This window comes from Xiphophorus couchianus, chromosome 20 (genome assembly GCF_001444195.1).
Source record: "Xiphophorus couchianus chromosome 20, X_couchianus-1.0, whole genome shotgun sequence".
NCBI lineage: Eukaryota > Metazoa > Chordata > Actinopteri > Cyprinodontiformes > Poeciliidae > Xiphophorus > Xiphophorus couchianus.
In genome coordinates this window covers 7,671,730-7,699,308 of record NC_040247.1, presented here as the reverse complement: position 1 = coordinate 7,699,308, position 27,579 = coordinate 7,671,730, and the positions used below count along the sequence as shown (strand labels likewise).

The following is a 27,579-nucleotide window of genomic DNA, read 5'->3' as shown; positions in this document are numbered from 1 at the left end:
AAGTCTACAGTGTAATTTAACGAATCCAATCAGAAGCCATTCTTGTAAAGTACTTGTAGCAAAAGTATAAGCACTGGTAACAAAAAATTGAGCTTACAGTATGAAAATACACATTTAACACATTAGATGTAAGCTGCCCTGCTTAATGTTGTTATTTCTAAAGGTACTTTAAATCTGACAAAAAAAGCCTCATTAGAAGTCATACTATAAATTTCTGACATATACGCCTATATTATTTACAATATACAACACAATACTGTGATAGAGCTATTTAGAAACATAGTTTGTCTTGAGTACAAGTAACACAGATTAATGTAAAAATGAATTTTAAATAATCAACATGTACCATTGAGATGGAAAAAGGCCATCATTATTGTCATCTACAAGAAAGATGAAAATAGAGAGCCTAAGAAATTCAACAGCTTTAGCCTGCTTCCCTTCATCCAAATCATGTTTTCAAAGATTATTCAATCAGGGCTCTAAAAACACAAAGAGAAACCCAGCAGGGAGGAAGATGATGGTTTTTGAACTTAACAGGGTAGCTGAAATTAAATTTTTACTCTTTGTCAGCTGATGAGAGAACAGGTCCTTGCATTTAAGGACTCCATGCATGCATTTGATTGTGTTGACCAGACCACCATGTGGAGAAACAGAACATGTGCCACAAAAGATAAATGTGCTTTTCAAATCAGCCTTTGAAGGTTTAACCAGTCCAGTTCATATTTGGCATAACTCTTCTGAAGAATTCTCTATGAAGGCAGGTGCCAATAAGATAAAATATCTCTACTCTTCCTCAATGATGACTTTTGAACGCCAACAAATGTGTAAAATTTGATGGCAACCAGTTTGAGAGCAATCTCATTTAGAGATGACAGCATAATTTGTGCTCTTGATTGAGGCTGAGGCTACAGTTATATTATAGCCTAAAGTATTTTTCACTCCCTACCTACACCCTTATCATCTTAAAATCAGAGTTGAGAAGAACGTTGGTCATCTTCATGGTGTTCAGATTAAATTGATGCAGGACTTGACATATTCCGGCTCGCTCATAAAATGAGAACAAGAGTGGAAACACTCTGTCGAACTAAATCTGAGGCATAAGTGTTCCTGTTCCTCATGTAATGTGAGAACAAGACAAATGTTTCTCTAAGAACAAAATTGTACCTTTTCTGTACTATGGTTTTCTCTAAGCCAGTGCTTCCCAACCCTGGACCTCAAGGTACACTGTCTTGAACATTTTAGGTATTTCCCTGCTTCAGCCCAGCTGATTTCAATTGATGGCTGATTAACAGGTGTTTGTTGGACTGTAATCAGCTGAATGAGGTGTGTTAAGGTATGGAAACATCTAAAACATCCTGGACCAGAGTTTAAGGAAACGTTTTAAAAGTGGCCTCTCCATAGGTTTCTTGAAGTTTCTCAACATAATATCATATATAACAGTGGTAGGAGAAGCATTGCTGTGATGATATGCTGAAGGTTGAGTGTCAGAAAAGTTCATAAAGAGACAGAGGCCAAATTCAAGGTGTCAGAAAAAGCTATGATGTGAAGGTAAATTTAAAGTTAAGTTGTTTTATATCTATATGACATTTGCATTGCAACTGAAGGTAATGTAGTTACTTGATTGTGGTATAAAATGGCACTATGTGCCTGAAAAATACCACAATACCACTCCCCCGCCCTCCATCTTAAAATGGACAGATTGAAGAAAAGGGGCTTTCTCAGAAACACCTTTGAAAAAGATTTCCTTCATTCTCAAGGTTTTTCCCCTTTGGAAATACACCCCAAGTGAGGATTCATATATTCATAGTATTTTAGTGTTGCTTACAGAAGACCGATGCATTTTTCATGCTTGTACTGTTTATACTGTAAAATGCAGACAGTAAAATTGAAAAAAATAAAATAAAATAAAATCTTTAAAGGCAGCCTTCCTTATTCAAAGTACTTTGCTCTAAGTAAGAATGTTTATTTTCTTGTAACAAATTTGCTGTTTAATGTGTTGGTACCAATGTTATGCTGTTTTTTGAGAAATGTGTTAGCAGATGCTAAAATTAGAGTAAGTAGAACCAAAATGGCAGCCTGTTGGGTGGGGGGCTAATCTGTCAGGAAACACGATTGTTACTGTTTGCATTTTATCTTTCACTGTAGGAATTCACATTACTAAGAAGCAAAATAAGACAAAAGATTTGCTACCAGTGCTTGTATTATAAACAAGATCCACTCTCATATATTAAATAACAACAGTTTCAGTCGTTATTTTGTTAAAAATATCTGGCTAGTCTTAATTGATTATGTTTATCTATTGTTGTCTGTCTTATCCGTGTGTATCAGACAGAAATATTGTCTAGCAATCCTCAAAAACATCAGATTTTTTTTTTTTGACATGTAACCTTCAAAAACTCACTTTCAAAACTGGAAAAGTGTGAAGTTTTCAAAGAAATAAGCCAGAAAAGGCCATGCATTTCACTGTTCTCACTTTTTCTAGCATGTGTGACATGTTAGTGTTGAGGCTCCTCATTAGGGGAAATACGTGGAGTGGCTGTCACGGCTGACATAGGTATGAAGTGCACACAAGGGCAGAATTTGTGCTTGTGTTGGCATCCTGTCTTCACTGTGACTGCCACCCAATCTAGATTGTCGCTGAGTGTGGTTGTAAGGCATATGACCACTGTGCTGACCCATAGGAATTATCACATCTACTCTGAGGTCCATCTGTCACAACGGAACGCATTGGTGTCTATGTATTTTGAACTGAGCCAATCCTGACAAAAGATACAGTCTGATTGATTTGCTTACGTCTACGTGTGGTCTCCCATCACTAACTTCCAGTGTTCCAGCCTATTAACTTTACTTAAGAGTGATTTCCTTGGAGGCACAACGAAAAAGCAGTTTTTTGGCAAGTGAGCAGGCATGTCAAATGACTCAATTAATCAATTTTAGTGGCAAATTGACAGCATTTAAAGTATGTAGTTTTATCATAGCTGCCCTGCTGTTTCTCATTACATTTATATTCGCACCTTGAAATGCAGCTTGAATTGAAAATATAGGAAAAGCTTTGCATGCACTGAGGGCACATAAGGCTTTGCCAGCAGTATTCCGGAATTACAGATTGCTCACTTTATGTCCTGTGCCATCAGAAACAGGTTATCGTAATAGACCTCTGGATATGTGTTGAAAAAGCCATTGGTTTTTCAATGAATCCTGACTGGCTGGATAATTGTTTCCAACTGACTGATCTGCAAACATGGGATCTGCATATGCTATTTTGGATAGTAGCTGTTGGTAAGCTGTGCTGCAATGATCAGTTATCTTTCATTACATTAATTTGTTCATTTAATGTAAACTTTGTGCACGCCAGGGCAGGCTTGATAGCATTTCGGATGTAGGGAAAAGGAAACTGTGGTAGTTTTTACCCGTTCCAAATGGTCTTTCTATGAACTCAGCCAGACACTTTGAACAAGAGACAAGTAGCATAAAATACACATTACTGCTTTGACTATTATGGATATAATGTCAACCTGGTCTCTATCAGTACATCTGTAATATGAGATGGTAATACTGAGATGTTTGATAAATCTTTGTTTGACTACAGCTATTTGCTGTATTGGTAATTTTTCAGCTTCCAATTGTTATACGTTATGGACTGTTACTCTAAATGATGATTACTCTATATGAGTCATGAGCAGCACCAGACAGCTTAATCCATCACAGAGTTCAAGCAACCTCTGTTCCCCTGGTTTCTGTAGGCCTTGGTGAATCTACAATATTTATTCCGGGTGTAGTCACAGTTCACAATCAGCTGAGTTTCCAGATGTTCAAGGTCTTCCAAACAATCACATGCAAACAATCAATTTAAAATGATTCAATATAGTAGTATTATTGTGTAATTATTATTAGACAGTGTTCCTTTAAAACCTTCTTTCAACAGATAGTGAAATAAAATGCAGGGTTACCAAACATACTCTATCCATTATTATTGTGATATTTATTCATTCAATAAACTAGAAAGTACAACTATGAAATATTTTGTTGAGATTTTAAAAATATATATTTACATTTTTAAGTTAGACAAATTATACCATAAAATGTGTTTGCTCAGTGTTTCATTTACCTGCTTTACAATAAACAATAAATTGGAACTAATTGATAAAGTATTGACTTACATAAGTAGTAATCTGTGTAGTGTATGGTTCTTTAACAAACTGCATTCAAATCCTTGTGAAAAAGTCTATTCTTATTTCTTATTTATTCTATTCTTATTTATAAATCTATTTATAAACCTATTTATAAAGGTTTCAGTTATTTGACGTATGCAAGTGGCAGATCACTTAAATGGTACTTTAAGTTGGTAGTTTACTTTTCTTTAGCTGTGACAAAAATACAAAGAGTGTTCAACGTTGCTATTTTGATAGCTGTGGTTATCTTGCCATCAGCTGCTGCTGACATTGTGCGATTTGTCGTCAGTTCAGTCGCTGCCAGAATGCAAGATCAAAACTTGAATGCATTCATGGAGGTGAGTTCTGGAGATTTGAGGCTAAATAAAATGGCTGGACAAATATAAATTCTTCTATACAAGACATTACTATTTTTATTGAGTTCATCTTTCATCACAGATTTTGAAATAGCTAAGCACTCAACCTTCATCAAGTTGCCAGAGCACTGAGACACTGACAGAAAAGTGCCAACAGAAAAGTTGGCACTGAATTGGTGTTTTAGCTGCAATTGACTGGTAGCTTTAAAGAGAGGTTTTGGAGAGAAGATAATGACATCAAAACATGTCTGAAAGGGCAACATGGAAGAAAGAGAAAAGCTGTACTTCTGCAAAATTTTAAAAGCAAACTGGGACTGAACTATATGTTTCTTATATAAAAGCTTGACACCTGCTGTAGATTGTACAGACGCCTGCTGTACATTGTGCAAAGCTTGTCATGCCCTCAGTTTTTATTTTGTCAGAAAAATGTTGCCAAATCTAAATAATATAAGCTTCCAAGACTGCAATCTTTTATTTATTTGCTGGATTACATTGTTCACTACGCCCAGCAAGGAGTCCCCAGACTATTAACCAAATCTACAAAAGTTTCTTAGATACAGATATTGTAGGACATTTAACCAGTTTATAGTTTTTGCTATTTTTGAATATAAATATCTAACTCGCCATACTTTTTCTTCATGATTCTCTATTGAGGCTTTCACCGAACGAAATAGCCAACCTATGACAACATCTTTATAACTAATTGCTTGAATGATATAATTAGGGTCTCTTGAGGTCCACTGGTCCTGAAGGACTTACCACAATGCTCTTTTTAGAGGATCACAAAGATGGAGACAGTGCCTCTGCATTAGTATAGGGATGCAAAGTGGCCTCTTGCATCTATTCATCATGCCCACTACTCAGAGGCTTTTTCCTGCTCATTAGAGCTTCACTTACAGTCTAATGAGGAAGCAAGAGGGGTGTTAGCCATGGGGTGGGGACACACTGCGGTCATTTTATTTTACTTTGAAGGTGACCAGTTTTTTTAATGAAGGTGTACCCCTCACTACATGTAACCTTTCTCCTCTGAGTTGTTAAACTCTTCATCACTTTGTCTCTTTAATTGAGTGTTTTTTATGTATTTGACTGTGTCTTTGATTTCTTTATACCTCTCTGTTTTCCACTGTCTGTTTGTCATTCACTCACTGGGGCTCTTTTTAGCTCTTCCGTCTCCTTCACCAGGGTGGAGGCTCTTCCTGTCATGAATAACGCGCATCAACTGCAGAGGTCAAATGAAATGGGTTTTGCAAGATAATGACTGGAGTGATGGTACCTGGGCGCCACCAGATTGTGGCGTGTCTAAGCTTGTCATAAAACGACAGGGGAGGAAGACACTGGTTGCTCCTGTGTCCTTTTGGCATTATGAATGTCAGAAAAAGCAATGGCAATGTGCTCCTGTTTTTTTAATACCATCTCTGCAGCTCTATGCACTTTTCTATTTAACATAAATACTGATTTGATCATTTTCCTCCTCCTTCAAGCAGAAAAAACCTCAGTTCATCCACAAGTCACAAACCTATATTGCAACATGTACATTTATGAACTACATCTGTAGCTGACTGACGTACATATCTGCCAGTTCTGTCATCATGTGCTGAAAGCTGATATTTAATGCAACTGTCTCCTTGGTATTGAATGACTTTGATGCCTCTCTTCTCCTTTACAAAGTCAAGTTCCTACTTTTTTATGTTGCCTCCCTTCTTGTCCTCACGAGATTTACAGCTCTATTGAGTTTTTTCCGTTCTTTACCTCTGACCACCATATTTAAAACCCAAGGAAACATATCAAGCTAACAGAATTGGGGGCATCACTCTGCTGTCTTCTTCCACTTTGCTGCTCTAAACACTGAGTTTCAGCTTAAATTACATCCCATTAAAAGTCAATGAGCTGTTGTCACATTATAACGGGCCTTGGACTTGACAGCTCACAAAATAATCTATTAAACCTCACGAGTCACTGAGAAGTGTTTGTACCCAGTGAGCAACAAAAAAATTATATTTGGGACAAATGACTACCTGTCATTGGAAGAGAGGACCTGCAGTGAATAAGAATATTAATGAATAATGATAATTTTTGAAAAAAAAAAAAAAACTACAAAAGAGAAGTTCAATAATAAGTAAAATGTGTACCTTAAAAATAATGCGCAGTGACTTCTTAAGATGAATTTTTTAAAAGTTAGATATTTCAGACAAAAGAAGAAGAGAAAATTAATATGTAACAGGGTTAGAAAACTTTACATTGAAACAGAATAATCAGCAGTTTCTAACAGGTGCTTAGTTTTCAGCGACAATTGTATTTCTGGAATGATTTATAGATCGAGGCTCAAGGATGACAAAAAATTCAAGCTGCAATCCTTGAATGGATATTTTTCTGATATGTACCAATGCTGGAAAGCATCTTAAGTGTTTACTTGCAGAAAAAAAGTTGTATGTTAGACATATTGATTATACTACCATTATGGTACCCATCTATATAAATGAATACCCTATTTTATTCTTGGCATGTTTACCACATATAGTCTAACAGAGATAATAATTTGCACGTCACATTTTCTTTCAGTTTGAGGGTGTTTTGTTAGGACTATTGGCAAGTCAGTAACTTGGATAACCTCACTATGTTAAAGGTTGGAAAGACTCCTAAGAAATGTCTAAATATGGTGGACAAATAAAAGGTAAACATACACATACATAAAGATATATAGATGTTCAAATGTGGCGGAAAAGCTTACATTTGAACATCTATATATCTCCAGCTTAGTGCTGGAGAAAATAATAATTTCCATCATGATTTTGATCTACATGATTTAGGATAAATTTGTAATATTTGTTACATGTTTGTATCAGTGCTATCTTTGTTTTCGCTGTGGCTGCCAAAGATGCATGGACTTGTGTTTGGGTTTCTTTGTAATACATTTGCTTTCTCATCGGTGTGGCCCTGTTCTTGTAATTGTTTGAAGCATGATGGTGGGTGCCCCAGGAGTGTAGGCTTTCTAGGTGCAGATGCTCACAGCTGATTGCACCAGGCCCCCATGATGATAACCCTGGGCGGAGGTGAGATAGCTGACCTTGTGAGCCAGTTCAGGGTTTTGCCAAGGATGTCCCTGATGTTCCTTATTTAGAACGCTTTGCTAAAGCGCGAAACTGAGACAGATGCACGGTGCAGGGATAATGGTTGACAGCAGGGATTTCCATCATTTAGCTTTATGCCTTTACTACACTACCTTCCCAACACCCTATTCTTCCCATAACTACTGACTTCTGATTAAACAGCCACATTTACTATGAGTACCTGTATAAGATTTACAGCATGGATGCTTCTGCAATAAATATACAAAACATAGATGCACAGTATGATACAGACATTAACTGATCCCTCAATCGTGTGCTCTGCAAGGCGTAAGCCATAAAATTGTTAGAACAAGAATAAACACGCAAGGAAAAAGTAGGGGAAATCGAGCTGCTGTTTCAGTCATGTTTAGAGAGTATTTTTTGAAATTCATTCATATAAAAAAAACGAGCTAAAGATATCTGTATTGTAGCAATGAGGGACAGATACAAGAACACAGAAATCCCAAATAAAAAACTGCTATCCTGACCTTATTAATTAACATGGTTGCTTGTGTGCATGTCAGTGCTTCTTTTTATCTTCTCCAAGCTGATATACAATCAATTTGCAACCAATTCAATTATTTTTGACACAGAAAAAAATAAGATACATAGTTGCATGCATAAACAGAAGTCAAATAAAATAATGAGAGTAAACTGAAGAAGCATTCAAGCGTTTAGCATCCACTGTCTGTCTGACACATTTACCTGTCGTTTGTGGTTGAATTTCTCTCATCGCACTCACTACACACAATTATTGCCTTCTCAGAGGCGTGAAAAGAGCTGTCAAAAATAGTATTGTCTGTTGAAGATCTTGTTTAGAAACTTTTAAGCAATTTTGATATGAACCACTTTACCGCTACCTTCAATCAGCTAAGGAGCAGTTGTGTCTGAGCTTGTGAGATTGTCTTTCATTTTTTTATCACATCGTTGCACAATTATTGGGTCTAAAACAGCTAGGTTTTGCTTCCATTAATATGTCTTTCTTTTTCAAAGGAATCTAATACTAAGGAATGCTATTATTGTTATTTGCGAAACCAAATAACTACCAGCATGTGCTTTAAAGTGTGTATCTTTTTCATGGACATATGCTATGATAAAAGATTTATTTTAATCTTTACAAATTCAAAATCATTATCTTCATCAAAGATCCTGCAGCTTTTTATTCTTCTTTTATATGTTAATAGTTCTTAGTAAAATAAATCAGAATCAGTAGGTCAAACATCAGGAAAACATATCTAAATAAAACACAATTCAGTATCTGCAAGAACAAAAAAAATGATTAGTGCATGAGTGTGTATAAGTAATGACATTTTTTTTCTTTTATAGAGGTTACACATAGTATTTCACACCTCTCTATATTTTGTCTCTAGGGAAAGCAATGTTTTTTTTTCTGAAATCTGTCCAATCCCAAGGGATGCCTTGTTACATCTTGGGTAATATAGTGCACTGCACTGCAAGGCTAAATTTCAAAAGCAGTGGCTCTTCATCTTCTTTATGTAAGTGAGTGGGGATGTTTTTTGTCATGCTTGTTTTTAGTGCAAAGGTGCTGCTCTTTGTCAAAAGAAAATTTATGTAGTTTAATAAAGAAAATAAATTGAAAAATCATTTTGATGGTACATAGTTTAATATTTATTGCGAAATATTGCTTAACATGTTTGGGAGTCTTTTGGGGGTTTATGGACTTATTATGTCACTGGGTGAACAGCAACAAACAAAATGAATATAATGTCCTGCTACTATCATTTCTACAGGGAAGTGTATTAATCACAGGTTGCTAAAAATTAAGTTATCAAATTTATAAAATATGCAAATTTCTGACATCTTAGCCATTGATTTTATGAAAATAGTCTTGTTTTTGTTTGTTCACGGTCGCCCAGATCCTCAGATTTCACTAAATGGAGCATGTTACCCAGTTCAGCCTATGTACACAGGAATTAAAATGACCCAGATAAATGCACTCCTCATCTTCTTTGATCGCTTAAACCTGACAGATGTGATTCATCTATCCCTGTATACAGCCTTGCATTAATATCCCCTTCCTTCTCAAACACAGCTACATGCAATTAACACAGTATCTCTTTAACAACATAGCGAGGGGGGGAACGTGCATGTGCAAGAGCTGCAGTTGGCTGCAGCGAAGTAACAAATGCAACCCAAAATGGAGGGACAACTATGAATACCAATTCCTTGTGCTTCCGCTCGTTCAAGACAAGTGATATCGATCTTTCTCGTGTTTCACTCACTTTCTTTTATAAATGCAGCTATATTTTTGTTTTGTGGTTTTTTATTTCTGTATAATACATTATGTTCAAGTTGGAGATGGGAAACAAAAGAAACAAATACATGTAATGCAGGACAACACATAAATAATTCATAAATGAGATAGTGAGATTAGATAAACTGTTATATTCTGGGAAATAACTTGTTCTTTCTTGTGCTCTTTCAGAGAAACTTTGTGTCCAGTTAGTTATTCTCTCCTTGCATTCAGATTTTCTGCTTTAGCATTAGAACAGGAAGGGTTGACTTTTGAAAAAGTAGAGTCATTCCGGTTTATTTTTGCACCTTTAAAGCATGCAATGCCTTTCATCAAGTGTACTGTAAAGAAGTTACCTAAAGTGCTTTTGAAGAATAGGCTATATTACCTACCAGAGATCTTTGTTGATGAGTCTCACTATAAAACAGCCCTGCTTGTCATTGTAACAAATTGTTGGACTCACATTGATCTTCTACTTTTATCATTTTACTCAATAAAAATTTATAATGTTTCTATAATGAGAGGATCCCGAAATTCATCTCACAGTTCCTGCCTTGACAGCTGACTTTATGGCTCGGTTTTGTCTAAAAGACAAGAAAGTGATGGAAAGGAAATAGCTGCAGGTTGAAAAAAGGAAATCATTTGATTGTCCTTGCAATCCGTAGTCAGAAGTGCAAGGAAACATAGGTACCTAAAATTATAGCATTATGAATTATATATTGCATGTTGCTGTAAAGAAAAGAGAAAGAAAATAAAACAGCTTACGAGTGGAGTGGAGCCAGTCTTTGTAAAATCATTTAATTGTTCCTCTTGACTGTTTTATACTAAGCCTTTGCTGTCTGTACAAGTTATTTCAGCAAGAAGACTTCCAAACATGCTGCCACAGTCAGTCTATTGCACCAGAATGGAATCAGGATAACAACATGCTAGTTTGGATGGGCAGTTATTTTTTTAAAAATGGCAACGTAACGATGTTGGTAGTTTAGACTCGAATCATTGGCTGAAATCAATAGTTCCAAAAATAGATTTGATAATAGAAAACTCTAAATGGCTTGTCTGACTGCTGGCAACAGTGTTTATTGAACTGAATGTAACCGGGTTCTGCTTCACTCCACTGTACCAGGCCGGCCCCAGTAACCCCTTGACTCTGCGTTGTGTAGATTTTTAATGAAGACGAGAAGTTTCTGGTTTATCAAGTTTATTTCCTGAATGGGAACATATGGGGAGTTCAGATCAGTGCAACGGCTCCGCTTCATTCAGCACACTCTCGTGCAGCTTTCAGACTGGCACTGAGTGCAGGAGCCAGCAACATTTTACATTTTCAATGTACATTGAAGAATAAAATAATAAATGATGTACCTGAATGGGAACATATGGGGAGTTCAGATCAGTGCAACGGCTCCGCTTCATTCAGCACACTACAACAGAGCGTTAAGTTAGCCTTTAGCTTAGCACATGAAGTGTTTGATAATTTTAACTAAACTAAAAGTACAAAAATTGGTGCCAGGCACACATCTAGTAATTAATAAATTTCACACTATTTGTCCAAGTTAATGAAAATTATGTTGCTAACACGTTTCTACTGTGTGCTGAAAAACGCATCTCACCTCTCGTGCAGCTTTCACAGACTGGCACTGAGTGCAGGAGCCAGCAACATTTAACCAGCCACACTAAGAGGGGGGCGCTATTTCCCCATTGCACTGATCCATATAAAGCAAGTGGGATTCTACAACTTAAACCTAAACACTGTTACATGAACACATAAATGGTGCATGCTGTGCTAACAGCTGGATTTATATACATATATAGTATTTATATGTCTAAGGCTGATAATATTAATTAAAGCTGAAGTCTTTCAGAACAGCAGCTTGTTTGTATGTAAAGTTTATTTATAAAGTGCTTTTCACAAACATAATGTGGAAAAAAAATTAGCTATACAAAAATTAAAAATAAGAGCATGTACATGAGCATCTATCCATGCATAATGATGGCTGCCTAGATACCGATACATGCTAACCTGCAGCCTGACATGTATATAGCTGATGTCATTTTAAAAAAAAAAAATAATAATAAAATTGTTCCGATGACATCTTTACAACTTTACATCTTTATTATTAGTAAAGTATGAAGAGAGCCTCTGCAGGTCTGACAGCATATCAAGCAAGGCACTACTTTTCATATAATCAATCTTGATGTCTCATTATTCTTATTTAAGCACTACTCTCTGACCTATCAGTGCTTAAAATTATAATTTAATGTGATCAGAAAGAATGCTTTATTGCCAGATATTTATTTAGCTGGGCATATAAGGAACTAAACCCTTTTGTGTTGGCATTTTTATTGATGCTATAGCCATTACTTCAGCGTTTGCTGAGGTTTACCTATATGTGTAACAGGAAGTCAATGTGAAGGTCATTATTTTGGCCAGGATGGCACTATATTCCCCAGAACAGAGAGGAGAGGAGCTGCAGTGGCAGCCTCTAATCCTCTTTAATTTGTTTTCAGATGAGGCTTTGGAATAGCAGCCTGCTCCCTAAGCAGAGATCACATAAGAACGTGGGCTGGGACAGCTGGCTCCTCTTCTGGCAGTTTATAGCACAGGTCTGGTCATCCTCCCTGCCCTGTAATAAATAATTCCGATGATGGCAGGAGAAGTTACTTTAAGGAGTTACTTTATTTGTTATTTTTACATACATTGTTTAATCAGGTTAGTCAGATTGCCTCAGTCTTTTCCCGTTCATTTCTCTCTTGCTTGACTGTAAAGGTTGATTTGTTGCTAACAGAATATCAAATAAAAAAGCTCCAATAAAAATAATAACAGCAATAAAGCACATTCCTATCCCAATGAATTACCTATTAGATGTCCCAACTGTAGCATACATTATGTTATTGTGTGTATTTTAAAGCAATTTTGGTCAGCTAAATATTATACATAATTCTACTGAAATGATGAAGTACATCTTGAGTGACAGAAGGGGTTTAAAATCTGCTGAGACAAAGCACACCAGCAGTAGGTTGTGGTGCAGGCAGGGGGTGGGCAGGCAGTCCTCTAATCCTTACCATAGCACAGATAAAGCTTCATGTAAGTTCCGTTTTTATCCCCCTTACCAGTTTTCTATGCTCTGAAGTCATAAACAAACCACACTTTGCCTTTGAGGGCTTCTGATGTAACACAAAGCCCTTAATTGCCCCTTTTCCTCTTGTCAGATTAATACTGAGACACAGAGGTAACAAAATTATCAACAAATGGGGCCTTAAAACCTTTAGTTACTGTTTGAGTAGGGCATGACTTTATTACACACCAAAGTCATTTCATTGACTATTTTATTTGGTGATGTACAGTCATCATCAATCACCCATAATTATATTTTTATTTATCCATATTTATGTCAGTCCACCAATTGCAATGTATTTATATGTCTGCATGTTTACTATTTAAATTTGTAAACAAGCAAATTCAGAAATGTGCCTGTTTACAGGCAGAGACTGTAAAAGCTGGTTCCTTGTTCCTGGTTCCTTTTTATTTTTCCCATTAGGGAAAAATAAAAAGAAATCAGGCAAGATATCAGGAAACAAAGATTGGACCCCCACAAGTCTGATTAATCCCTCGGTTGTTTGCTGCCATCATAAAAAACCCCACAGTCCTAAGATCAGACCATTTTAAACCGCTGGAGTAGCAGTTGAGACCTTCTCATTTTGTTATTGTGTCTATGTAATTGTTTCCAGTGTAAAAATATGTAACTGGGCAAAGACAGTAAAACTATGTAGTGAGTGTCATTCTTTCACACAATAAGGTACTCTTCACTATTAATTACTTTTGTTTTACTTAATCAGAATTCATACAAAGACTGTCGCCATGAGAACCAACATGTCACACTGGATTTTAACCATTCATGAAAAAAAATGGGTCCATCCACACCTTATGTAACAACCTGACCTAGAAAGCTTCTTTTGATTTCACTGTTGTGTGTACCATCAAGATACTCCAGATTTAGAGGCCCAAGTCAAACTTCTGTTCCTCAAAATAATTTACTGCATTCTGGTGTAGCACTTTGGGTAATACAGACCATGGCTGATGATGCAATTTTGCTTGATGAGTGTATTATTTTCTGTAACCAAGGCAAATAATTTGCCTAAGGCCAGAAATGGCTTAGAAATTGACTGGATGAACTTGTTCTAAAATCTTCCTATCATGTCTTCACACATTTTCACCACCTCATTGAGTATCTTTCACATGTTTTTAAGATGCATGGCCATGTGACTGCAGTCATGAAAAATAAAAAGAAGCAAATGATAGATGCAGCAGTCTTGGCAAAGATTGATTATTTTGTCCACGTATTACTGAGATTGGCAGTCATAGAATGATGAATAGTCGTCACAGCTGCAATATTATCGATATACTTTAAGGCAAATACATATATTTTTAGCTATCTGGGAAAAGGCAGATTTGTTATGTCCTCTTTAAAATATTAAACTTATTTTTTTCAAGTGAAATGCCAATACAGGAACTGTAATAAATAGAAAATATTGTAAATCATACATTTCATTATAAAAACCAGCTTTAAAGCCAGTGAATGTTAGTGTTGCATTTTCTTTACTTTACAGCAAATTATTTGACTTAGTTTGCACATTGATTTAGAATGTCCACCTGAAGCAGACAAGCTAATGACACATTTGTCCCTGCACATACAAGTTCCCAGCTGGATAATATGTACCAGACCTTCCTTTATGTATCATTTTTCCAGATGTCATCGCCATATAAAACTTGGTGCTCAAATTACTATCCAGGGACCACTTGCAGGCTTCAGCAATTGTGGTCTTCTTTCTTCATCATGCAAGCCTTATGTGCCTCAGCTAATAACAACTGAATCCCAAGAGATCCTTTTTATGTTTTGTTTTGTTTTTTTCCTGTGGAAAGAAACTGCTTTCTTGTTGCTGTTTATTTCCTAAAATACCAAAATGGTCTTGAGAATCACTAAACCTGTGCAACAATATATATGAAAAAGGAGAAGCTGTGAGTTTTATGTTGCATTTGTACATTCCTGTGCTAATTTAGGCCATATAAAGGCAGAAAAGAAAAGGAGATTTTAAAAACTGAATATCTGTCATAGTTGGCCAGCTAAAAATCCACGATATAACCCTGTCTGACTAAGCTGTGTAGGAGGATTGGCTGCATTTCCTTTCTGGGTCCAACTCTCTTCACCATTGACATTATAATTCCAGATGCCTAAGGCCCTCTAAAATGAGGACCCACTGATAAGGTTCCTTGTGATTGCTATCCACCACAGCAGCACTGGAATGTGGGAGGGCGGTGGATTACAAAGGACGACTGCTGACACTCTTGAAGCTGAAGCATGTCATTAAACAGTAAATCACTCTGATTGAAAAACACACCAGCTTCCATCTTTCTGTTTACAAAGAAGGACATTCTCTACAGGCACAGATTGTGTTCTTGGCCAGAATAAATTATCAGCAGGTCATCTAGATGCTCCTGCCATGTTACTCTTCCTGAGCCCTGCTTATATTTACAAATTACCACCCAAGATGTGTTGACTGTGTTGAAGAGTTTTTCCTTGTCGGCAATTGCTGTCAAAGCTGCTAGCCTGACACAGGTTACATTTGAAACCCAATATTAATTTACACTGCATATGTACTCTTAAAATAAACCTTTGTTTTCCTTGATGTCTGACTAAAAGTTCCAGATGATGATCTCAAGGGAGTTCAAGCTTGTGATTCACAACATCTGAGTCAAATGGATACACACCTGTGTATGTATTTCAACACATGCCTCAAACACACTGCTTTCTTGTATGACATCAGGAAAAAATCAAAAGAAATCAGGAAACAAAGATTGGTCCTCCACAAGTCTGCTTAATCCCTTGGTTCAATTTCTAGAAGCCTGAAGGTGTCAGGTTAATCTGTTCAAACAATTACACATCAGTATAATCAGCACTGAAACATCAAGCCCCCATCTCGTTTAGGAGGAAGTGGAGTTTTGTGTGCCAGGGATAAATGTGTTTTGATGTGTGGTTTCAAACAAAACCAAAACATCTTCTGAAGATGCGTGCTAAAGCTAGACAGAGAGTGTCATTATATACGTGAAATGAGTCCTGCCAGTATGGACTGAAAGGCTACTCTGTAAAGAAGAAGCCATTACTTCAAAAGGACTATAAAAGCCAGATAAGATTTTATCTTTGAAGAGGTTTCCTGTGCTTTGATAAAATTGAAATTAAAGTGTTGGATCATAATGACAAGATTTGAATGAAAATGAAGGGTTCAGGAGTCACTGCAAGAAAGACTGCTGTACTTAATAAGATAGAGAGTACCATGAAGAAAGAATGTTATGAGGAAATTATATTTTGAGATGAAGCAACAGCTCAACGTATGAACCAGGAAGTTGAAGCTTGGACACAAATTAGTCTTTCCATTAGACACTGATCTAAAGCATACTGCCAAACTATTATCAACGTGGCTAAGGATAAGAAAGTCAGGGTTTTGGAATTTCCACATAACATTCCTTCTTCATGGTTTTATCTTATGAAGTACAGCAGCTATCCTTGCAGTAACACACCCAAACCCCTGATCTTCAGGAGAGTGTCACAAGACCCCAAAGTCAGTTCTGTATAAAATTGGTGAAGGTGAAAAGAAAGGTGAGCTACATTACATTACTGTATATCAGTTCTTTTAGGGGGAGTAGACCACAATTGGGTCTACTCCCCCTGATTTGGGGAACGATATTCAAAACATTCAACCCAAGTTTAAAAGACTTTAAATAAACATATACACACAGTGTATATGTATGACATATGTACACTTAGAAATAGTTTTTTAGTTTTTTTCTTAATCGACTTGAAACGGAAAGTGTTCAGTTTGATTTAATGTAAGACTTTGATAACGGCTATGCATTTTTCTATAATGTATGAAAATATCTGATTTCAACTGCATGTGGAGTAGAGATACTTTGTTTTTATCATGTTTAATATAGTTTGACATAAAAGCGCTTTAGACATAGACAGATGACAAACCTAAAAACAACAGTGTACAGCATTCAGTGCGTCTTTGCTTGGTATTACGCTGCCATGTGCTCCAGAACAGCTTGAACATGCCTAGTCAGTGTTTGCTTAAGTCTTCCAAACTCTGCTAAGAAAACATGAAGCTATTCTTCCAAAGCATATTCCTACATTTGGAGTTTTGGATTTGTTGCTAGAGAGCACTGTCTAACAAACCAACCACAACATCTCCCACAGGTGTTCAAGTCTGTTGAAATCTTGTAAATGTGAAGCTCATATCAAAAGATTCATTTTCATCCATTTTCATATTATTTTAAGCATACTCTCTAGATGAGGGTATTATCATTTTAAGTATATGTCTGAGGGTGTACTAACATTGAGAATGTTTTGCATTAACCCATGACTTGGTGCAATCAGTATGATTTTTATTTTTATTTTATGCATGATCAGACTAATACACAGAGAAATACTGATTATGTCTTGCTCAGAGAGCATATTAACTACTAATCGAGTGATCATATAAATAAATCATTTTCTTCCGACTAAAAGCTTTCAGTTAAGTTTCTTACATGGATTTTCTTTGGTTAATTACATGTATTGACAAAAATGTTTCTTTACACGTTTGGTGTGTGGTATATGCTTTCTGATGTTATTGTTTTGGAATCCAGAGGCAAAGGCTCAATGCTGGCACTAAATGTTATTAGTGAATGATTCCAATTTTAAAATGATAAGGCATGACAGACTTGCTCAATAAAATACCTCACACAGAAAATAGCAACACGTTTTCCCTACAGAGTTTGTCCACATTTAAAAATGGCTTGAGAAGGCATCCTCAGAAAATGTTGGCTGTTTTGCAGATTGAAACAAGAAAGTAGGTGCTTAATAAATTTATCAATAATTTATGAACAACAAAATCCTGGTCAGTGAACTAATATTACCCTCTATTCATGTATGCCTGATATCTTTAGCATATATTTCTTCTTTTTCTATCAAATAAATTAATTTTAATTGTGTTTAAAATAATGTACTGATATGCCATGATTATAGAGCATTCCAGATTCCTAATATATAACATAGTAAAAATCAATCCTTATTGTTCAATTTTGGTTTGGCCCTTTTAGCTATCTCTGCCCTTTGAAGCTGTTATGAAGAGGGTGAGTTGATAGACCACAATGGGCAGTGAGTGATGGGGGGCTTTGTGGTCATGGAGTAGGTCGTCTGCTGGTTTGGGGTCCTGGAGGTGGTCAGATGGAAATAAAAGTCCCGTGGCATATAGAAGGTCTTATGCTGGATTTGATGGGAGACTTTGTGTCTGTAGGTATTTAATGCAATCTGCTTTGTGACAAGTAGAAAAGTAGCAAATGGCAATGGAATGGATTATTGAATTCCTCCCTTTCTCCTTAAATGTGGTAATAATAAAACAATAGAACAGAAACACATTTTCTTGTCCCTTATCCTAAAACCCCCAAAGTGACAGGCAAATGAAAACACGCATTTGAACATAAAGATCAACAAAAAGAAAAAAAAATAAGAATGACTGTATAAGGTCAAATGTAAAAAGTTTTTTTTTTTAAATACCATACGCAGATCCTAAGAAATGTGCTAACTGAATAAGATAATTGTTTTTCTTAAAGTGTGCTCTCTATATTTGTGCTAAAATAATAAAAAAATACAAAAAGAAATTACAAAAATATGCAAAGGGGCAGCAATGTAAACAACATTTTGAGTTTATGAGGAGCATTACTGGTTATAGAGTCTTATAGCTGCTGGGAGAAAGGATCTATAACTATTTTGTGCATCTACGATGCAGCAGTCTGTCACTCAATGAGCTTTCCAGTTATGCAACATGCATGGCAGGAGGGGGGGGCACTGCCAGAAAGTGATGTTAGTTTCACTGGTGTTTTTCTGTTTCCCTGCACCTGCACTAGTCTGAGGGGACATCCTAGGACAGAGCTGGTCTTCCTGATGAGCTTATCGAATCACTTCTTCCCAGCTGTAGATAAGCTGCTGTTCCAACAGACAACAAGATGGCTGATGCCACCACAGAATAAAAAAAAAAACCCTGCACATTCAAAAGAGCTTAGACTCCTGAGCATCTCAGTCTATTCTGACCCTTTCTGTAAGGAGCATCAGTGTTTTAGTATTTCTTTTAGGTGAACTCCTGTTTACTTACATGAGTCCAAGTATGTCAGTGTCAGTTCCTGGGATGTTTAGTCATTGTAGGGGAATGATTGAGAAGTCCACTGTGTGTGAAGAAGAACAGTTTCCACACAGTTTCCTTGGGATCCCCTGTATTGCTAACACAGACTTTTGTTATAACATTATGGGAGACCAGTGTCCACTGTGATAGACGGATACTGTGACAGCTCCACCCTGTCCCCTTCGAAGTTCCGGTTGAATAGCGTTAAAAGCACTGGAGAAATCAAAGAGGAAAGATCTCAGAACGGAAGGCTTCCAGGTTCCATCTAAATCAAGGTCCTGTGACCTGTGAAAGAGGTCAATGATGCCATCTTCTATTCTGACGCCAGGCTGGTAGGCAAACTACGATAGATCTAATAAAGACCTCAAAAGGAGGTGAAAATGGTTAAAGACTAGCCTCCCCATCACATGGGTTTCATGGAGCGGGAATTCATCTTCTGTGAGTTCATTGCCACCAGTTTGTGGCTGCTGAGGTCCTTTGGGTATGCACTCTTCGGGAACACAAAGGAGGTCTTCTACAGCTGTGGTACCTTCCCCAGCTTCAAGCTCATGTTGGATATGAATCCAATATCGCCACAAGGTGGATCCGGGCAGCACCTCAGGAGCATGGGTCTGATGCCATCTGGACCTGCAGCATTTCGCACAATGATCTTTCACAGCTTGTTGTGTATATGAGTACTCAATACTCACCTGGAGTATTGAGAGTGGCAGGGTTGTGGAATTAGAGAGAGGCTGTGTGTTTGGAGGTGTAAATGATGGGAAGGAATCTTCTGATGCAGAGAAAGTGGGGGTGGCAGAGAGCCAAGAGGTGTGAAGCTGTTGGATGAAAAGCAGGTAGGGGTGGAAGATAAGATGGCTTGAAGCAGTGATGACTGGATTGGGGTGAGAGGAGGGGTCCAAAGCTGAAGAATTGGTTTAACTCATTTACCCACCCTATGTCACCTCAAACATGGGAGTTTGGTTCATGGCAGAAAATCATTTTTAGACTTTTCCAAATCCCACTGATTTTTTATTTTTTTTTTGTTGGTGCAGCTGATTCCACCATCTACTTTCTGTTGATTTCTTTCCATTCATCATAATTCTCAGTTTATAATGCACCTGTCTCAGCTCTTTTGTGTTTTCCTGATCAAAAAGCTCTTTAGCACAATAACAATGAAACACACCATAAAAAAGCCTCTTGACTGATGAAAATGGTCAAGCTCCACAATAAACTTGCAAAAGTGCTGCAACTTTATGTTGGACAAGACTGAAGACCTTTATTACCTGAGTGTTGGGCAAACAAACAAAGGTGAAAAGATATTTAGTATGAAAAATGCAAAAAATATTCTAAAATGCCCTACCTATCATTCCCTGCACAACCTGCAACAATCTGACAGTAGCAGTTGCCAACTGTTACTATATAAACTGAGCTTTTTGAGATACAATTCTTGGAAAAAAGCCTGTCCCAACTGGTGGACTGGTTTAAAATGGTTTTCCTCCCAGTTTAATTTTACGAGCAATAGCTGTGACCAAATGAGTTGAGGAAAGTGTTTGTTTGTTTTGTTTTTTCTTTATAATTTGATCGGATGCTTGACACACTTGCTCGGCCCCCCTTTTGACCAGTGGAAGTGCCTCTTTGAATACATTCCAGGTAGCCAAAGGCTTCTCAGCCTTTTTACATTTGATTTAAAAAAAAAAAAAAAACAGAGTACAGTTTTTAAAGTCACTCTGTGTTGCATTCACTTGTGGTGGAAGAGGTGAAAGGATTATGACACAAAGAAAGTGAAACTGTTGAAGTTTAAGTTTATGTTTAAGTTTCTCCTTTCCTGGCTAACCTATTCTACCGCTAGCCTTTGACTTTGGCCTTGCATTTTTTTTTATGAGGGACCAACAGAGCATTGACTCAATTTTCATGCTATGAATAGGGAAATTTCCAATATCAAAGCATTTTAAGCTTCAGAATGTCTGACACTACTAGGATCAAAGCAGGCCTTTGTCTCACATGGAATACTAAATAATATTTTTTTTAATTCAGTAACTTTAATTCAGTAATGAAACAGTCAACATATGGATTTGAAATTTCACTTAAAAAAATAACATTCTGTTAATTCTCTTTTTTTTCTTTCAATTCTTCAAAAAAAAAAAAACCCAAATTGTTTATGTTTTTGAATCTGATAGTGTTCAGATTTGTGTTAGGCTGCTAAAATTGGCTTTGTTTGTTTACATTGCTTAGAGGCATTGTTGAGAAGGAGAGCTGAAAAACACAGAGCACAGTTTTCTCATACCCCAAGTCGCACCAACACCTTAGCCAAGGTACGCCTTTAACATAAATCACAAAGCACAATAACAGGTGCAATTTTGAGCCAGTCCATCATTGAGTATGTTTTGTTTTTCTCATTGCATTTTGGCAAATTGCTGTTATTAATGGCAGAAAGCATAGTTTGCAGCTCTCATTAGATGTTGTTCCAGCAGAGCCTCTGATGGATTAAGACAAGCTGGAGGCTTTGTTTGCTTCCACAACTAGCTAATATGAGCCAATTAAATGCCCTACAATCTCAGGTCATTTCAAACTAGCATGAGTACTTGGTGATGTTCAAGAATTCAGCATCATGAAGAAAATTACTTACTAACAATATAAATTTGAAAAATTTGACAGAACGTGGATTTCATATGCTTTGATAGAACAAAAGACGTATTCTCTTAAAATAATTTTTGAGGAAGCTATCACAGATCAAGGATGCAACACCCCCTTAAACATTTTTCTCAACTCATCCTCCTTGCCATAGAAACTGTTACACAAAATGGTTGGTTCTTGCTCTGCAAGAGTCATGCTGTGCTTTGTGAGACTTAGACGGCAAGCTAATATACTTGTTGAGCAGAGTGTTTGATTCACACAGGGAAGGCTTATGCCCAGGTGCTTACTTACGGGGTTTATGTTTAAGTATTTCCATTCCTGGCTAAATAATGCATTTACAGTAAGTATTATGGCACATTTCTTCCAAAAATAAAAAACAAAACAAAACAAAAAAAACAAATAAAACTTTCTCTAAACTGTTGACAAGCTAAACCACAACTATTTCTTCTCTTTTTTTTTGTTTACAGGTACGGAAAATATCCAGGATGACATCTTAAATTTTTAACAATTTTTAAAATGTCAAGTTGTTGAAAAATATGGATAAACTGGACTGTAATTTTAAAAAATATATTTCGGTGTACTAATTTAGATAGTATTGTTTTGCCGTTTAACTTTGCACAATAAAATAGGTTTTAATACAGCTTTGTAATTTAATGAAAAATGGTTCGTGAAAGCAAATTAATTCTACTTTCTCCTACTACTCTTCTCATGTGCATCATCTGCAGTAATGACTGTCATTAACTTTAAGTCCTTACTCTTTGTTTCCATTCTTTGTAGAAGTGAAACCTGGCCCAGTATTTCTGTTAACCTGTGATACCGTCCTGGAAGGGGCCATTGGCTCTGCTACTGCTTCCAATAGTTTCTTTCTCTACAGATGACACTCAGGCCACGTCTTTCTTTGTCAATCCCTGTATTTTTCTTTTAAAAATAGCAGTTGAAGGAGCAATCATTGCCAATATATGCTCTGATTTTTCTGCTGGGTCACAGATCGCCATTATATATTTATATTTAATATTTCTATATTTATTTAGTGCTTTTTCTCTGAGATTAATCAATTAAAAGAGCTATTACTCCCATTGGCTATTTGTTTCTGTAACATAGAAAATAAATGGTAGAGTAAATGGTCTGTACTTGTACTTATAAAGTCTGGTGGACCCCAAAGTGTTTCATACTACAGCCTTTCACGTATTCACATTCACCCACCCACTGAGTACATCTGCTGTTGATTGACCACTCACGGTGAGCCAGGTTCTACTGAGGGTTTCCTCCTCATAAAATTTACTTTTACTTTCTACTGTTTCCACATACATTCGTAGTATTAAGGATTCCAGTAAAGTTAAGGCATAAAGCTTTCAGATATTCATTTTTCCACATACTTTTTCTAGAGAACGAGATTGCTGCAGCAATTGTTCCCAATTTTCCTTGGATAGAATAAGTTTTCCCATATACCATTATTACCTAAATTTGACTACATTGTTTTAAAACTAAGGTTGAACTGGAATGTATTCCATTGCATACAATTCCAGTTTTTGGATTTAATTATTTTGGACATTGCATTGAGACCATTTGTTGTGAATTGGTGCTATGTAAATACATTTATTTGAAGTGCTTTTTATGGTGTGGTAAATACAAAAAAGAACATATTTGCTATTTAAAAATAATCATAGCTATGTCTTAACTGAAAAGCTCTTAAATGTGCATTAAATGTTTATCTCTTGGGTGCCATTTGGGAAGGGTTGAATGGAAGTTTTCATGTTCACTCTAAACAGTCCTGACTCATGTGACATACTACTTATATAAAACATTTTATACTCTGCTGTTTCCTATGCTTGGCATAAATTTATGCTTACTTCTGAACTACCTGAATGTTGCCTACATTAACCAATGTTTTAATAGGGGTATCCAGCATAACAAGACTTATTGCTCATTGGAGTATCTTCAACAGAGAACTGGCAAATAAAATGTGTTTAGTTTATGTAGTCATTTGGATGGTACTCGATGGATACTGGATGTGTGTGAATTAAACCCTCATGTTTGTGTATGTGCAAAGTGTATCTGTTCCAGTTCATTATAGGGATTCTTTTAGGTTTGAAGTACCCTGGCACAAGTGTATAACCCATGTAATTCACAAAAAATTCTCATCCTTTACCACAGGCTCTGAAGCAATTTTCTGTCATTGTGTATACATAATTTTACACTGTACTACATAGTCAACAAATTGCCCAAAATTAATTCCTGCAACCACAGAAGAAAACCACCATCTGGAGTGTGCAATAAATGCTTTACCACTTAACCAAACACTTGTGTCCATCTCTGGAGGCAACAACAGAGTTTTTCTCTGATGAGTAATCATGTTCCTGGAGGGTAGTTGGCATTTCCTCTTTTCTCTCTTTTTTGTCATAGGCTTGCTAATGCATCTTATGACAGTATAGTTCCCAAAGAGAGATTCATCGAACCGACTGCTCCTTTTTTGGGTTCATAATAAGTAGTGAGGATTTCACTGAGATCATCAGCTCCGTGTTAATGACATGCATTTTCTGAAAAAGTTTATCCATCCAATTTGACTCTGGAGAGAGGAACTCTTCAGCCGTCTGATTAAATTAAGATTTTATAATGAGCATATCTAGGTGTGTGGACACGAGAGACAGGCTGATTTGTGGCTTGGCTATTAATGGTGATAACCCAAACCTGTTTAAAATGCTGCTTGTATCTTAAAAAATTCCAGCTTCCAGCCAGTCTCCTGATTACTTAATAGAATTTTACTAAAATTGAAAGTGTTATTCTTACTGAAAATTACATAATTATCTTCTCAAACGGGTTTTAGATAGCTGACGTTACATCGTTTAAGCACATTGAGTATAAGCATGCATTTATTCATTTTAATTTGGATTTGCAACAAAGTTAATTTATGAAATTATGCTAATTAACCTAAAGCTCATATAATCATTATGTAAATAAATCTATTGTTTAAATGATTAAGAATTGATCTGTGCAACTAAAAAACGATGAATGTGAAAAAGGACAACAGTGTGAAGTGTGGACAGAAGTGAGATATGTTGTTGGGACTAGTACTTTTCAAAAGTGGATGTTTGTCAAAGGTTGCTTCATGGGAAAGTCAGAACAGGAGAGAAAAGAGCAAAATGGTTTGAAATGGTTTGTTGTATTCTGGTGCATTCAGAGGAGTGAACAGCCGTTTAATTTGGTGCTGGGTTTAAGCTCCAGCATCTTTTTTATGGTGCAGAAACAGCATAGTGTATATCTTACAAGATTAATGGTGGTTACTTCAAACATCATAAATGGGTTTTTTTGTCTTTTATGTACATGGATAAATCAATGTGAATGTTACTGCGTAGCTATAAGGGTTTTATTCTTTTTTTGTTCCTATTAACCACAAAGTGGATCTAGCTTTTCATGAGTTTATTGACACTAAATGCTATGTTAGAGCAACCAGATTTTCTTGTTTTAAACAATATCAAAAGTAAATTTTCTTATATTTAAAAATCTCTGATATATTCACCTTTGGCCATACTGACACAGATTCACAAGACGTTTTGTTCAAGTTGCAGTGTGTGCAGCTTGTGTGTGATTTTGAGAATGACACATTGTCTTGTGTTTTCCATACAGTGCCAAATTAGGGAAAAGCAACATTAATGAAGTTGATGTAGTGGTCTTGGATTCTGTGGCATGCTTTTGGTTTCACTTGATCCCTCAGATGAATGGGTCACGGAAAATTACAGTGTTGTTTTTTAGTGGAAATCGCTTTTCTCTGCTCATGGAAGTGGTCACTTCTGACATAATGTTTTCTCTATCCAGGGTGCATGAGAGGTCAGAAGATGTTTTCTGAAAAGTGAAATTGTTAATTGTTTTGTTACAATTTCACTATTAGATAATATTTTATGTATCAAGCATGTCGTGAAGGATTGCTTTTCTTTAGGTGCAGGGAACAATGTATTTATAAATTTCTGAACCAGGTTTTTGCTCAGGCAGCATTCCTTTTAGGACATGTTTGTTTTCTCTCGGGTCTACCTATTATCCCAAGTTAATTGCCTTTGTACTCCCCTGCTGCAGTTTGCAAGATCTAATCTTCTGTTTCTTCAGATATAGTAACTGTATATATTTAGGGTTGCGACACCGTATCTGCAGGTTTCAGGCAACGTGTAAGCTATTTTGCAAATTGCTGATGATCAAACAGTAAAGTATCCTTCATGAAGAGTTGGCCATTAAATCTTTTTCAGTTTTTTTTCTGCTTGGTTTTTAAATAATTGATTATACACAGAGCTGAACAGTGGTATAGTGGTTAGGACTGTTGCTCCTCAGCCATCACACCCATTCTAACATTAAGCAGATACATAGAACAAGCCAGTGTGTGGATATGCTACCATTTTCTTAAGCTGAACAAAAACAAAACTAAAGTAATTATTTTTGAACCTATGAATAATGAAGATTTGTTACACAGCTGTAGTTGGTAAAGCTAAAAACATCGAGAGAACTACAAAACTGTTGAAACACTTAGTTCCTTTAAATCAAGGCTAAAACCCAGCTATTTAGAGTTTCCTTTGATTAATAATTATTGATTTTTTTCACTGCTCTTTATTTTGCCACTATAGCAATGTTTCTTTTTGGTATGTTTATTGTGTTTTGTATATACAGTATAATTTATACTGTTTTGTTGCTAAAATATACTTTACAAATAAACTTGAGTTGACAGCAAGAAGGTTGTGTTTCTATTTCAGCTGATCTGTTTTTATGTGGATTTTTTTGTTAGATATGTGTGCATGTGTACAACCACACCTACACACCCCCACCTGACAAAACCCCCCAAAAAACCTGTGATTCCATGTAGAAGGTGAACTCCTCCCTTTTCCCTCTGAATATTACCAGTCATCCAGCTCCCACAGCCCTGCAGGAAATAAAACATATGTAGAGATAATCATACATGTGGTTCGTTAATATGCAATGCAATTGCTTATTGTGTACTCCAAAACAGTTTTTGCATAAAACTAGTCTAGTTTAGCACCAGAGTAAACTATAACAGTCCATTTTTCTCTCAACAATATTTGAGTTATACATTAGATTTTTTTATATGGTCATTTCCATTACTTAACTTTTCAGTTGTAATTTGGATATTGATGAAAGCATTTTTTTTGTCTTTCCCTACTTTTCGCACAGTAAAGTCAGTGATGATCCCCAACTGTCTGCATGACAGATGAGATATACCCAAATGAGAACATATGGTTAAACTTTTCTAATTTGTAATCGAGTTGGTTAACAATTAGTACTGATAAGTAATTATTTACTGATGACAGGAAGTGCTTTCTAGCATTCATGGAACTAACTCGTAGCTTTTTGCCTGTTACTCTTTAGTGGTTGTTATTTTCAACAACATTTTAAAAAGCTGCCTTTTTTACAAAGTCAGTGAAACTATTAGCTTTATTTTTGTTTCGGTAAAATCAAAGCTGGTTAGACGTATGAAAACATTTGGGACATTATTAAAATCTTCTGTTTCACAGTGGAAAAATGCTCATATATTTTCCAAAGATTGTGTTGGCAAACTGGCCACCTGCTCTTAGATCATATGATGGAAAGTATCCTGCTGGTCAAAAAGTGTTGCTATAAAGGGTAAACAGATGGTTTGTTGCTACGTGCCAATTTATGATGAGCTACGGGTGAAATAAGTGGTTAGTGACCATTCCAACATGCAATTAAAAAAAAACACACAAGGATAGAAAGTTTAAGAAATTTAAAATCTTAGTGTAAAAATTATGTAGGATTTTCTGTAACTCCAGTCTTTCTGTACAAAACTTTTCTGCAACATTTTCATGGAAACTAGCCATACTTTTCATGTACAAAATAATTTAAGTAAGATC

General features: G+C 36.2%; 1 protein-coding gene across 1 annotated transcript in view; it reads left to right on the top strand.

Moving 5' to 3' along the window:
• Nucleotides 1–27,579, top strand: part of igsf21a (immunoglobin superfamily, member 21a) — a 169,574-nt gene that overhangs the window by 26,399 nt on the left and 115,596 nt on the right. The window lies entirely within an intron of this gene.